Source organism: Cebus imitator, unplaced genomic scaffold (assembly GCF_001604975.1).
Source record: "Cebus imitator isolate Cc_AM_T3 unplaced genomic scaffold, Cebus_imitator-1.0 Scaffold74, whole genome shotgun sequence".
Taxonomy (NCBI): Eukaryota; Metazoa; Chordata; class Mammalia; order Primates; family Cebidae; genus Cebus; species Cebus imitator.
The window spans coordinates 1954339-1967213 of record NW_016107389.1 but is presented as its reverse complement, the minus strand read 5'-3'; positions in this window follow the sequence as shown (position 1 = coordinate 1967213).

Sequence of the window (12875 nt, the reverse complement as noted above, 5' to 3'; positions counted from 1 at the left end):
TGCATGGGTATACATACATACAGGGCAATGTGGTTTGCTGCCTCCATCCCCATCACATGTATCTGGCATTTCTCCCCATGTTATCCCTCCCCAACTCCCTACCACCCACTGTTCCTCCCTTAGTCCCCCCCAAAAGACCTCAGTATGTGATGCTCCCCTCCCTGTGTCCATGTGTTCTCATTGTTCAACACCCACCTATGAGTGAGAACATGCGGTGTATGATTTTCTGTTCTTGTGTCAGCTTGCTGAGAATCATGGTTTCCAGGTTCATCCAAGTCCCCACAAAGGACACAAACTCATCACTTTTTATGGCTGCATAGTATTCCATGATGTATATATGCCATATTTCCCTGGTCCAGTCTATCATCTATGGGCATTTGGGTTAGTTCTGAATCTTTGCTATTGTAAACAGTGCTGCAATGAACATTAGTGTGCATGTGTACTTATAACAGAATGATTTATAATCCTTTGAATATATACCCAGTAATGAGATTGCTTGGTCAAATGGAATTTCTGTTTCTAGATCCTTGAGGAATTGCCACACTGACTTCCACATGGTTGAACTAATTTACACTCCCACCAAGAGTGTAAAAGTGTTCCTATTTCTCCACATCCTCTCCAGCATTTGTTTTCTCCAGATTTTTAATGATGGCCATTCTAACTGGCATGAGATGATGACATGGGTTGTTGTACAACTAGAAGCAAGGCATCCTACAGAAGTTATCCCTTCCCAGATAGTGGAAGGTGTTGATGCTTACATCATCCTCTGATGATTACATTTTGAGGAAATGACTTTCAGATCCTTGAGAAACAGTCCTGGCTTGTAAAACTAGCAAGAAAGCTTTCAAAAAATTTACATCTCAAAGAAGCAGAGAAGTGATTTATAATTAAAGGGTATATATTTTTTTCAGGAGGAGTTCTTTTCTTTTGGGGGGGGATGCTCTAAAAAGAGAGAGTTCTAGGACCAAAACTCAGGAAAACACCTGCCTAAGCTTTTGTCAAACTGAGGAGAACATTAAGTCTATCTTGGGAAGAGATAACCAGAAGGGATGGATGTGAAATTATTTGGACATTTCCTCTCTCTCTCTTTATCTTTCTCTCTATATATATACATATACACACACACACACACACACATATATATATATATAAATATGTATATATATTTATTTTACTTTAAGTTCTGGGGTACATGTGCAGATCTTTCAGGATTGTTACATAGGTATACACATGCCATGGTGGTTTGCTGCCTCCATCCCCCTGTCACCTACATTGGCATTTCTCCTAATGTTATCCCTCCCCAATCTCCCAACCTCTTACTATCCCTCCCCTAACCCCCTACCCCCCAACAGACCCCAGTGTGTGATGTTCTCCTCCCTGTGTCCATGTGTTCTCATTGTTCAACACCCACTTATGAGTTAGAACATGCAGTGTTTGGTTTGGTGTTCTTGTGTCAGCTTACTGAGAATGATAGTTTCCAGATTCATCCATGTCCCTGCAAAGGACATGAACTCATCCTTTTTTATGGCCCCATAGTATTCCATGATGTATATGTGCCACATTTTCTTTATCCAGTCTGTCATTGATGGGCATTTGGGTTGGTTCCAAGTCTTTGCTATTGTGAATAGTGCCGCAATAAACATATGTGTGCATGTGTATTTATAGTAGAATGATTTATACTCCTTTGGTTATATACCCAGAAATGGGATTGCTGGGTCAAATGGTATCTCTGGTTCTACATCCTTGAGGAATCGCCACACTATCTTCCACAATGGTTGAACTAATTTACACTCCCACCAGCAGTGTAAAAATGTTTCTATTTCTCCACATCCTCTCCAGCATCTTTTGTTTCTTGACTTTTTAATGATCACTCTTTTAAATGGCATGAAGTGGTATCTCAATGTGATTTTAATTTGCATTTCTCTAATGACCAGTGATGATGAGCTTTTTTCATATGTTTGTTGGCTGCATGAATACCTGCTTTTGAAATGTGTCTGTTCATATGTTTTACCCACTTTTTGATGAGGTTGTCTTTTTTTTTTTCCTGTATATTTGTTTTAGTTCTTTATAGATTCTGGATATTAGCCCTTTGTCAGATGGGTAGCTTGCAAAAAATCTTTCCCATTCTGTTGGTTGTCAGTTCACTCTAATGATTGTTTCTTTCGCTATGAAGAAGCTCTTAAGTTTAATTAGATCCCATTTGTCTATTTTGGATTTTTTTGCCATTGCTTTTGGAGTTTTAGTCATGAAATCCTTGCCTATGCCTATGTCCTGAATGGTATTGCCTAGGTTTTTTTCTAGGGTTTTTATGTTCTTAGGTCTTATGTTTAAACCTTTAATCCATCTGGAGTTTATTTTTGTATAAGGTGTTAAAAAGGGATCTAGTTTCAGCTCTCTGCACATGGCTAGCCAGTTTTCTCAACACCATTTATTAAATAGAGAATCTTTTCCCCATTGCTTGTTTTTGACCCATTTATCAAAGATCAGATGGTTGTAGATGTCTAACATTACTCCCAAGGCCTCTGTTCTGTTCCATTTGTCTATATCTCTGTACTTTGTTCTGTTCCATTGGTCTGTATCTCTGTTGTGGTACCAGTACCATACAGTTTTGATTAGTGTAGCATTATAGTACTATTTGAAATCAGGTAGTGTGATACCTCCAGGCTTGTTCTTTTTTCTTAGGATTGTCTTGGCTATGTGGGCTCTTTTTTGGTTTCATATGACGTTTAAGGTGGTTTTTCCAGTTCTGTGAAGGTCAATGGTAGTTTGATGGGAATAATATTGAATCTATAAATTACTTTGGGCAGTATGGCCATTTTCATGATATTGATTCTTCCTAACCATGAGCATGGAATTTTTTTTGGTCTGTTTGTGTCCTCTCTTATTTCCTTGAGCAGTGGTTTATAGTTCTTTGAAGAGGTCTTTCACGTCCTCTGTTAGTTTTATCCCTGGGTATTTTATTCTCTTTGTAGCAATTGTGAATGGGAGTTCACTCATGATTTGGCTCTTTGTTTGTCTGGCATTGGTGTATAGGAATGCAATATTAAGCTTAAAGATATGCATTGCTAGATATACTGATAGGTAGAACATATCTTACCAGGGACTAAAGTAAACCAGCTTACTGTCTCTTTGTTTCCAAAATAGTCTGTTTACTACAAATAAGAGCAAAAAGTGACAGATTTTTATACCCTTCCTTTGAAATCATTCTCTGAAAACAGTTTTTTAAATGTTAAGAATCATCATAATCCTAAAATTCCCATTAGGCATGAGAAATTGACACATACTAAATACGTACAACTCTGCTGTGTGAATCAGCCATATTGGCCGTAAAACCAAATTTTCCATTCCCCTCTTTGAAGGGAGAGCAACTTTGGTTTACACCAGAGATTTATCTCTTCCCAGTTTGCAAACTGATATCACCAATAAACCTCTCCTTTATACTCTTTAGCCAATCGGTTGGTCTTCAAACAGCCAGGACTCTCGATGATTATTCCCTAGTGTTCTCAATGTGATGTCTCTGGTGAAATGCAATTTGTGATTCTTTTTCCATACAATTATTTTAGAAAATTAGGAATGTATTATTTATGTATTACAGAATTGTGAGGTAGTTGTTTTGATTTTTTTTTTAATACTTAGTTCTCTTTAGGACCCAGAGAGAAGATAGATATCCATGATAGAATGGATATTGTATTGATTATCATTCTCAGCATCCTATGTTTTGTCTCTCCTTGAAGCTTTGTGAGTGTGTTAATGCTTGTGGCATCTGGCTAACTCTTCATTGAAGATGAGTTCTTTCCAAGTGATAGGGTTTGGCTCTGTGTCCCATGCAAATCTCATCTTGAATTGTACTCCCATAATTCCCACATGTTGTAGGAGGGAACTAGTGGGATAAAATTGAAATCATTGGAGCAGTTCCTCATACTGTTCTCATGGTAGTGAAGAATAAGTCTCAAGAGATCTGATGGTTTTATTAGGTGTTTCCACTTTCACATCTTCCTCATTTCCTCTTCCCACCATCATGTAAGAATGGCCTTTCACCTCCCACCATGATTCTGAGACCTCTGCAACCATGTGGAACTGTATGTCCAATTAAGTCTTTTTTCCTTTCCAGTCTCAGGTATGTCTTTATCAGCAGCATGAAAATGAACCAATACAATAAACTTGTACCAATAGAGTGAGTCATTGCTGAAAAGATACCTGAAAATGTGGAAGTCACTTTGGAACTGATTATAGTCAGAAGCTGGAACAGCTGGGAGGTCTCAGAATAACACAGAAAAATGTGGCAAAGTTTGGAACCTCCTAGAGATTTGCTGAATGGCTTTGACAAAATGTTGATAGTGACATGAACAATAAGGTCCAGGCTGAAGCAGTCTCAAATGGAGGTGAAGTACTTGTTGGGAACTGGAGTGAAGGTAACTCTTGTTATGTTTTAACAAAGGGATTGGTAACATTTTGACCCTGTCCTAGATATTTGTGAAACTTTGAACTTGAAGAAGATAATTTAGGGTATCTGGCAGAAGAAATTTCTAAGCAGCAAAGCATTCAAGAAATAACTTGGGTGCTCTTAAAAGCATTCAGTTTTAAAAGGGAAACAGAGCATTAAAGTTTGAAAAAATTGTAGCCTGTAAATGCAATCAAAAAGAAAATCCTATTTTCTGAGGAGAAATTCAAGCTGGCTGCAGAAATGTGCAAAAGTAATGAGGAGGCAAATGTCAATCCTCTAGACAATGGGGAAAATGTCTCCAGGGCATTTCAGATGTCTTCATGGCAGCTCCTCTCATCACAGGCCCAGACACATGGGAGGAAAATGTGGTTTCCTAGGCAGGGCTCAGGGTCCCTGAGCTGTGTGCAGCCTAGGGGTTTGGTGCCTTTGTGTCCCAGTCACTCCTGCTCTGGCTAAAAGGAGCCAACGTAGAGTTCAGGCCATGGCTTCAGATGATTCAAGCTCCAAGCCTTGGCAGCTTCCACTTGGTGTTGAGCCTGCCAGTGCACAGAAGTCAAGGACTGGGAACCTCTGCATAGATTTCAGAAGATGTATGGAAATGCTTGAATGCCCAGGAAGATGTTTGCTGCAGGGTGGGGATCTCATGGAGAATCTTTGCTAGGACAATGCAGAAGGGAAATGTGGGATTGGAGCCCCCACGCAGAGTCCCTACTCGGGCGCCACGTAGCAAACCTGTGAGAAGAGGACCACCATCCTTAAGACCCCAGAATGGTAGATCCCCTGACAGCTTTCACTGTGCACCTGGAAAGGCTGTAGACACTCAATGCCAGCCCTTGAAAGCAGCCAGGAGGAAGGCTGTACTATGAAAAGCCACAGGGTGGAGCTGCCCAAGACCATAGGAACCCACCTCTTGCATCAGAGTGACCTAGATATGAGACATGGAGTCAAAAGAGATCATTTTGGAGCTTTAAGATTTGACTGTCCTGCTGGATTTCAGACTTGTATGGATCCTATAACCCCTTTGTTTGGCCAATTTCTCCCATTTGGAATGGCTGTATTTACCAAATACCTGTACCTCCATTGTATCTAGAAAGTAACTAGCTCCCTTTAGATTTTACAGGCTCATAGATTGAAGGGACTTGCCTTGTCTCAGGTGTGACTTGGGACTGTAGACTTTTGGGTTAATGCTGAAATGAGTTAACACTTTGAGGGACTGTTGGGAAGGCATGATTTGTTTTAAAATGTGAGGACATGAGATTTGGAGGGACCAGGAGCAGAATGATATAGTTGAGCTTTGCGTCCTCACCCAAATCTTGTCTTGAATTGTACTCCCATGATTCCCATGTGTTGTGGGAGGTAATTTAAATCATGGGGATGGTTTCCCTCATACTGTTCTCATTGTGGTGAATAAGTCTCAGGAGATCTGATGATTTTATCAGGGATTTCCGTTTTGCACCTTCCTCATTTTCTCTTGCCACTACCATGTAAAAATTACCTTTTGCCTCCTGCCATTACTCTGAGGCCTCCCCAGCAATGTGGAACTATAACTCAAATTAAACCTTTTTTTCTTCCCAGTCTTGAGTAATTCTTTATCAGCAGCATGAAAAATGACTAATACAACAATTTTTTATTTCTTTATAATTAACTGTGATAGTTTCTTCATTTTTAATGTGGCTTCTTATACAGAAACTTTAGAAAAAACACAATTTTTTAAATAGAAATTCATGTTATGGAGGTAAGATAGTGAAGTTTTCATGTCTAAGAATCCCAACTTCTATTTTTACTGTGTAACCTAGTAGCCATAGAAAACTACTTGATTACTGTGAGACTGTTCAATCATCTGTAAAATACAGTTAGTAATAACTTCTTGAAAAAGTTGTTGCAGGAGTTGAACATTATAATAATTATGAGTATGTTTGCTGTTGTGCTCGGGACATAGTGAGCATTTACTGCATTGATTATGTTCTCCCATTATTCTGACTCTCAAAAATTAAGGTTATTTGCAAATCAGACACATGTCAAACTTAAGACAACTAGTAAAATTTAAATAACAATAAACTTACCAAATTTAGATTATTTTCTTCTATTTAGCCCCTCCCATAGTTACATTTTGAATAAACCACTTATCACATTTTGTCTTGAATTATAATTTTAATATTATCTCATGTCTCCTGATACATTATGAAATTCTTAATGGTTACAAGGTAAAAAATATCTCTATGTTCTGAAGAATGCTCTTGTAAAGAGATTTGCCCAAAGTACATGCTTAATAAATATTTTTTGTGTTTAATTTGTGACTGTAGCCCTTTAAATTTACAGATTTTTCTCAGTCATATAGTTTTTAAAACAATAAAGCACAACTTATTTTAGCAGCATTTTGCCAGGAAGAATTGATCATATTCACCTTAAGAAATATTCTCATTTTGTTGTATTTTGTTCAATTTAATTTTAATCATCAGTATTTCCAAATGCATGCAAACATGAATCTCATTTATTTTGTATGCCCAGGTGTCTTTTAAATATATTGCTTCTGTTGTATGGGACAACCAAGATAAATTATATCATATTATTATGCAAGACAGAGCAACAGAGTACCATTGGGCCCTATTCACTCAATTTTTACATGTCTTTCATGAGCTTACACAGATATGAGCAGGAAATTTATACATTCAGAAAGAGTTATGTATCCCAACCATATAAATTTGCTATTCTTTCTTTAAGCAGAGCACAGGATTTGCTGCATGCAGCCTCATTAACGATCTGTCTCGGGAGTAAAGAAATCACCAAGGAGATCAAGTTGGCAAGATTTTTGCTTCAGTAAGTAACAGCACTCATAGGAGAGAAATTCTAAAGTTTCCAAATATGCCATATGCATATTAGAACAGTTAGGAGAAATCGTAAACAATGACTCCCTTAAGCCCCATTAAACTTCAGGTTAGTCAAATTAGAAACCTTTCCTTGAAGAACAGACAAGCATATCGAGAAAGCCATGAGTATTAAGAGTCTTGGATTCTACCCTTGTTCTTCTTCCTGACTCAATGTAATTTGAACAAGTTGTTTGAAGATTATTTTCCCTTTTTATTCGTTCCAGAAAGTCAGGATTAAGAATTAGAAATCTTTCATTACATGGAAAGAAAAACAATGAAGAAGAAATAAAGTAGGATTTAGTTTCCCATATAAAAAATCACTTAATGAAAAAGTAAACAGCTGACAATAAGATGAACAGTATAGAAATTGAGACCTCTTGGACTGTTATCTAAAGAATTGAAAAATGTGGCACATTCAACACATGAGTTAGTGGCATCTGAAAATATATTGGCAAATAAATGATTACTAAGTTTGGCACAATTGATTGCCTTAGAGATTTTATTATTTTTTTTAATTCTTTTCATATACTGAACATACCCAACCTATCTTCCAACAATAGCAACAATAGCAAAAGGGGGCAGAATAATTATTTTTAAAAGAGGGGAGAATAGAGGCTCTTTAACATTATATTTCTTGGTTTCATCGTGACAGTGGGTTTGCAAAAGAGAATAGAAAGTATTTATTTCCTAAGTTAGACAACTCTGGGAACTGAGAGAGGGAAGGCTATGATATTAGCTCTGAGAAAATGTTCTTGCTGTTGCTTGAGCTGCAGCTCTTTCAGGAAAACCACAAAGACAGGACTAATTTAGAAGTAACTAATATTTATACATTGATATCATTGTGTTATTTAATCCTCATTAACCATGAGGTAAACTTCATTATGCCAATTTTACAGATGCAGAATTAAAGTCTCAGAAAAGGTAAAATAATTTTTTAAAAGTCACATACCATTATAACAGTCTTTGCAAAAATTCTAATGGTGAGAAAATGACAGTGAAAGAGATCTGACCTAACCAATTCCAATTTTCCTTTAACCTCCAAATAGCCCTTGTTGATTCCTGAGCTTAGTTTGAGCTAACTGGAGGGGGAATTTTGTTTATAGTTTGTAACAATACTAGCTTAATGTTATAGAACAGCAGAAATTTTTGTTTCCTAAAACAAACCCCCCCCTTCCCCCTCTTGCCTGTGAACCAGACCACCTTTGGAGAACTAACCAGTTAGCCACAAGATTAGAAATTAGGGCTTAGGAGTCATGCAGACAGAGGCCACAAGATTCCTAGTATTCCCAAATGCTCCTCTAGATAACCTCACTATTGTGAGACCTTAGATTGGGCTGAAGACATTTTTCAGAGTCTACATTCTGATGGACCAGTTGGCACCACGCGGAACAGTGATCTGGCTCAACTAGTTCTGTCATCCTACCCAGAAACAGAAGGCAGCAAGAAGAACCCACTTTGACTCCCTGTGATTTCGTCTCTGACTCATCAGCAGCCCTTATTCGCTAGCCAGCTGCCCAACAAACTATCTTTTTGTAATTTTTTTATTTGTAAATACTTTTTAGTTTTTTTATTTTTAAATACTCTTTAGGCAATATTATGTTTTGCACAAATTTCTAGAATGGCAATGCTGCACTACAGAGAATAGTAATTATATATGGTCAAAATTTCTATTGTTCTGTAACATTAAGCTACTATTGTTACAATAATAATAATTTTATTATTATTACTTTTTATTTCAGTTCAGGAGTACATGTGCTGGCTTGTTACATATCCAACCTATCTTCCAACAGATTATTTCGTCATCCAGGTACATTAAGCCTAGTACTCATTAGTTATTTATCCTGATCCTCTTCTCCCTTCCATCCTCCACCCTCCAATAGGCTCCAGTGTGTGGTGTTATCCTCTCTGTGTCCATGTGTTCTATCATTTAGCTCCCACTCATAATTGAGAACAAGTGGTATTTGGTTTTCTGATCCTGTGTTAGTTTGCTAAAGATAATGCCTTCCAGCTCCATCCAAGTCCCTGCAAAACATATAATCATATTTTTATGGCTGTATAGTATTCCATGGTGTATATGTACCACATTTTCTTTATCTAGTCTATCAATAATGAGCAGTTAGGTTGATTCCATGTCTTTGCTATTGTGAATAATATTGCAATGAACATATATCTATGCATGTCTTTATAATAGAATGATTTATATTACTTTGGGTATGTACCTAGTAGTGAAATTGCTGGGTTAAATGGTAGTTTTCTCTTTAGGTCTTTGAGGAATCACCACACTGTCTTCCTCAAAGGTTGAACTAATTACACTCTCACCAACAGTGTATAAGCACTCCTTTTCCTCCACATCCTAGCCACCATCTTTTATATTTTGACCTTTCAATAATGGCCATTCTGACTGGTATGTGATGGTATCTCATTGTGGTTTCAATGTGCTTTTCTCTAATAATTGATGATGATGAACTTTTTTTTCAAATGATTATTGGACTCATGTGTGTCTTCTTTTGAAAAATGTCTGTTCATATCCTTTGCCCACTTTTTAATGAGGTTGTGTTTTCTTGTAAATTTGCTTAAGCTCCTTATAGATGCTGGATATTAGACCTTTATTGGATGCATAGTTTGCAAAACTTTCTCCCATTCTGTATGTTGTCTCTTTACTCTGTTGATCGTTTCTTTTGCTGTGCAGAATTTTTTTTTTTATAATTAAGCCCAATTTGTTAATTTTTGCTTTTGTTGAAATTGCTTTTGCTATCTTCATCATGGAGTCTTTGCCTATGTCCTGAATGGTATTAACTAGATTGTCTTCCAGAGTTTTTATAGTTTGGGGTTTTACATTTAACTCTTTAATCCATCTTGTGTTGATTTTTTGTGTATAGTATAAGGAAGGGATCCAGTTTCAATCTTTTGTATATGAGTAGCCAGTTACCTTTAAAATAGCCTAGCCTCCACATTTTTGAAGAGGGTAATTTAAGTAATAATATAACTTTGTCTCCCATTTAGCTAGCACTACCTATATTATACTCTTTCTCTGTTGCAATTCACCTGTCTTGATAAATAGGCTTTATCTGAACAGCTGCCAAGATGAAGCCATGGGGCAGTTATATCACATTTCATTTTTACATCTAGAATTCAGTTTTCTTGATAGCACAGTACAAGTTTTTTTCTAAATCTATATAATAACATTTAAAAAAATTATTGAGTATACAAAGATAACACCCTAAAAGATTATTATTTAGAAAATACCACAAAATATATGTATAAAATATGCTAACTGGATGCTTTTGTGAAAGAATGTGAGTCTACCCAAATTAAACATATCCAAGATGCATATTTTTAAAAATAGGTAAACTAATAAAAAAGTAAAGAAATGTATGTCAAAAAATACCTGGAGTATTAGTGAAATAAATCATTTAGTTTCTCTGTTTTCTAATAGCTAACAAGTACTTTAGTTGTGCTATAAGAAAATATATAACTGAAAAATATATTTTCTCCTAATATTAAAAATGAGTAATATTTGTTGTTTTTTTTATAGAGGAGACAACAGATGTATAACAAAAAGGACATCCTATTATAGTTATGTCAGAAGACATATTATTAAAATGTACACGTAATTTTTGTATATTTGTAACAATAAAGACTCCAAAATATATTTTTAATCAGTAAAGCCAGTTCTAGGGAATTCACAATAATATAACCTCATCTTATTTCCTTAGATTATCTAGATCCACATTTCTTTGAATATACTCTAAAAAAACTGGTTTGGCAGGATTATAACAGAGATTATATTATTATATTAAGAAGCATCCCATGATAAATAAGCTTGGAAATTGTAAGTCAAATAGTTTTATTTACTTCAGAGTGATCAGATCTTAATTTATGATAGTGGATACTTAAATTTTTTGGAGGCAATTGTGGCTTGCAGCATTTCTCAAGATCATTTTATCATACAAATATTTATTTTGGAGCATCTTTTGAATATCTGCTTTGAAAAGTAAAGGTCTAATTTAAGACTGTGACAGAGCCTTAGAAAGCTAGGCTCATGATCTTGTCAACATAAAAGAAATATAAGGAGATAAATGTTTCCAGAATTCTCAAAACCAGGAAATATATAATTTCTTCTCTCTTTCTTATTCACTAATTTTCAGTTGTGGTGAACTGCCATGGTAAAACCAAGAAATATAATTATAAAAAGGATTCAATTCTCTTTTGTAAAAATGAATTTTTCTATCCTTTTTTGTTTACTAACATTTCATATTTAAAATTGCTTATAGGTCCCATAGATAAACTCTGCAGTTTTTATATTTTGGGGAGATCAGATATGGAGAAACTACAAACATTTCCACTTTATTCCTAACAGTATAATTTGCCAAGTTTCTGTCAGCAAGTAGGTAACTTAAAAGAAAAAAGTCTCCTTAAATCTGAAATATAAAATATTTAAGAACCAGCAATATTTTAAATAAAAGTCATAAAATTAAATTGTGCAGCAGTTTAGTCCTTCATAATTATTGTTCTGTTTAAACTTATATGAATTTGTCCATTATTTTTAATATAGTTCTAGAAATTTTTAGCCTATTGATTTTTAAAATTATCAGAAACCTGTTTTTTAGAGTACTTGTTAGTTTTTTTTATGCATCTGATTGCAGATGCCTTTCTAGAAGAATCAAAACTGTGGATGACAAAAAATTAGAACGACCATGGTAAAAATCTGATAAGAATTCATTGTAACTAACAATTAACAAGAACATACAGTTACTTCTATTTAATTCAATATTTTAAAATAACAACCAGAATAATGACTGATAGCATTACACCAGACTATATAAACTTTATAAATTTTACAAAATCTTCAGAATATTCACATCGAGAACACATTCACATACATATAAGTTAAAGATTTATCATTACTCATTAGAGATGACTCAGTTTTTCCAAGAAATCAGAAACCTAATAAAGACAGTACAAAGCATAAGAAACCATCTTAATAAAACACAAAATCTCCATCTCCTAGTCTGATTAATTAAAAGGTAAAGAAAACCTGCTCCAGTATGCTTTTTTCCTTATGAGAAGCACATTTAGATAAGTTGGAAGGTGAACTTAATGAGAAGGTACTTGAATTCAAGTAGACATTGAAAGGGGGCATGTCTAAGGTTATCAGTATACACCATATTATAGAAGAATAATGTAAATAAGAAAATCAATACTTTGAGCAGGAGCATGCATGTCTTTCAGAAAAAGCAAAAGCATGTGAAACTGCCTGGATACAAGAAACAATTTAGGCACATCAAGAAAAGTGAAGAGTACAGAATCAAGTTATACTGAAGGAAACATTGTTCTCTTAGGCCTTTAAGACAAGCATGCTCAGCATCGGGCCACAGTAGCAGTCATAACTGGAATAAAATAAGTACAGGAACTGACAAAAAATAGGTTGGAAAGAATCACCACTTTAGTTAAGCAAAATGGTGTAGCATTTCAAGGAGAGAAGGATGGAAAGCAGAAGGTAATGATGTATGACTTGTAAATCACATGTAGTGAAATGCAGTAAAATGCTGAATTATTGAGAT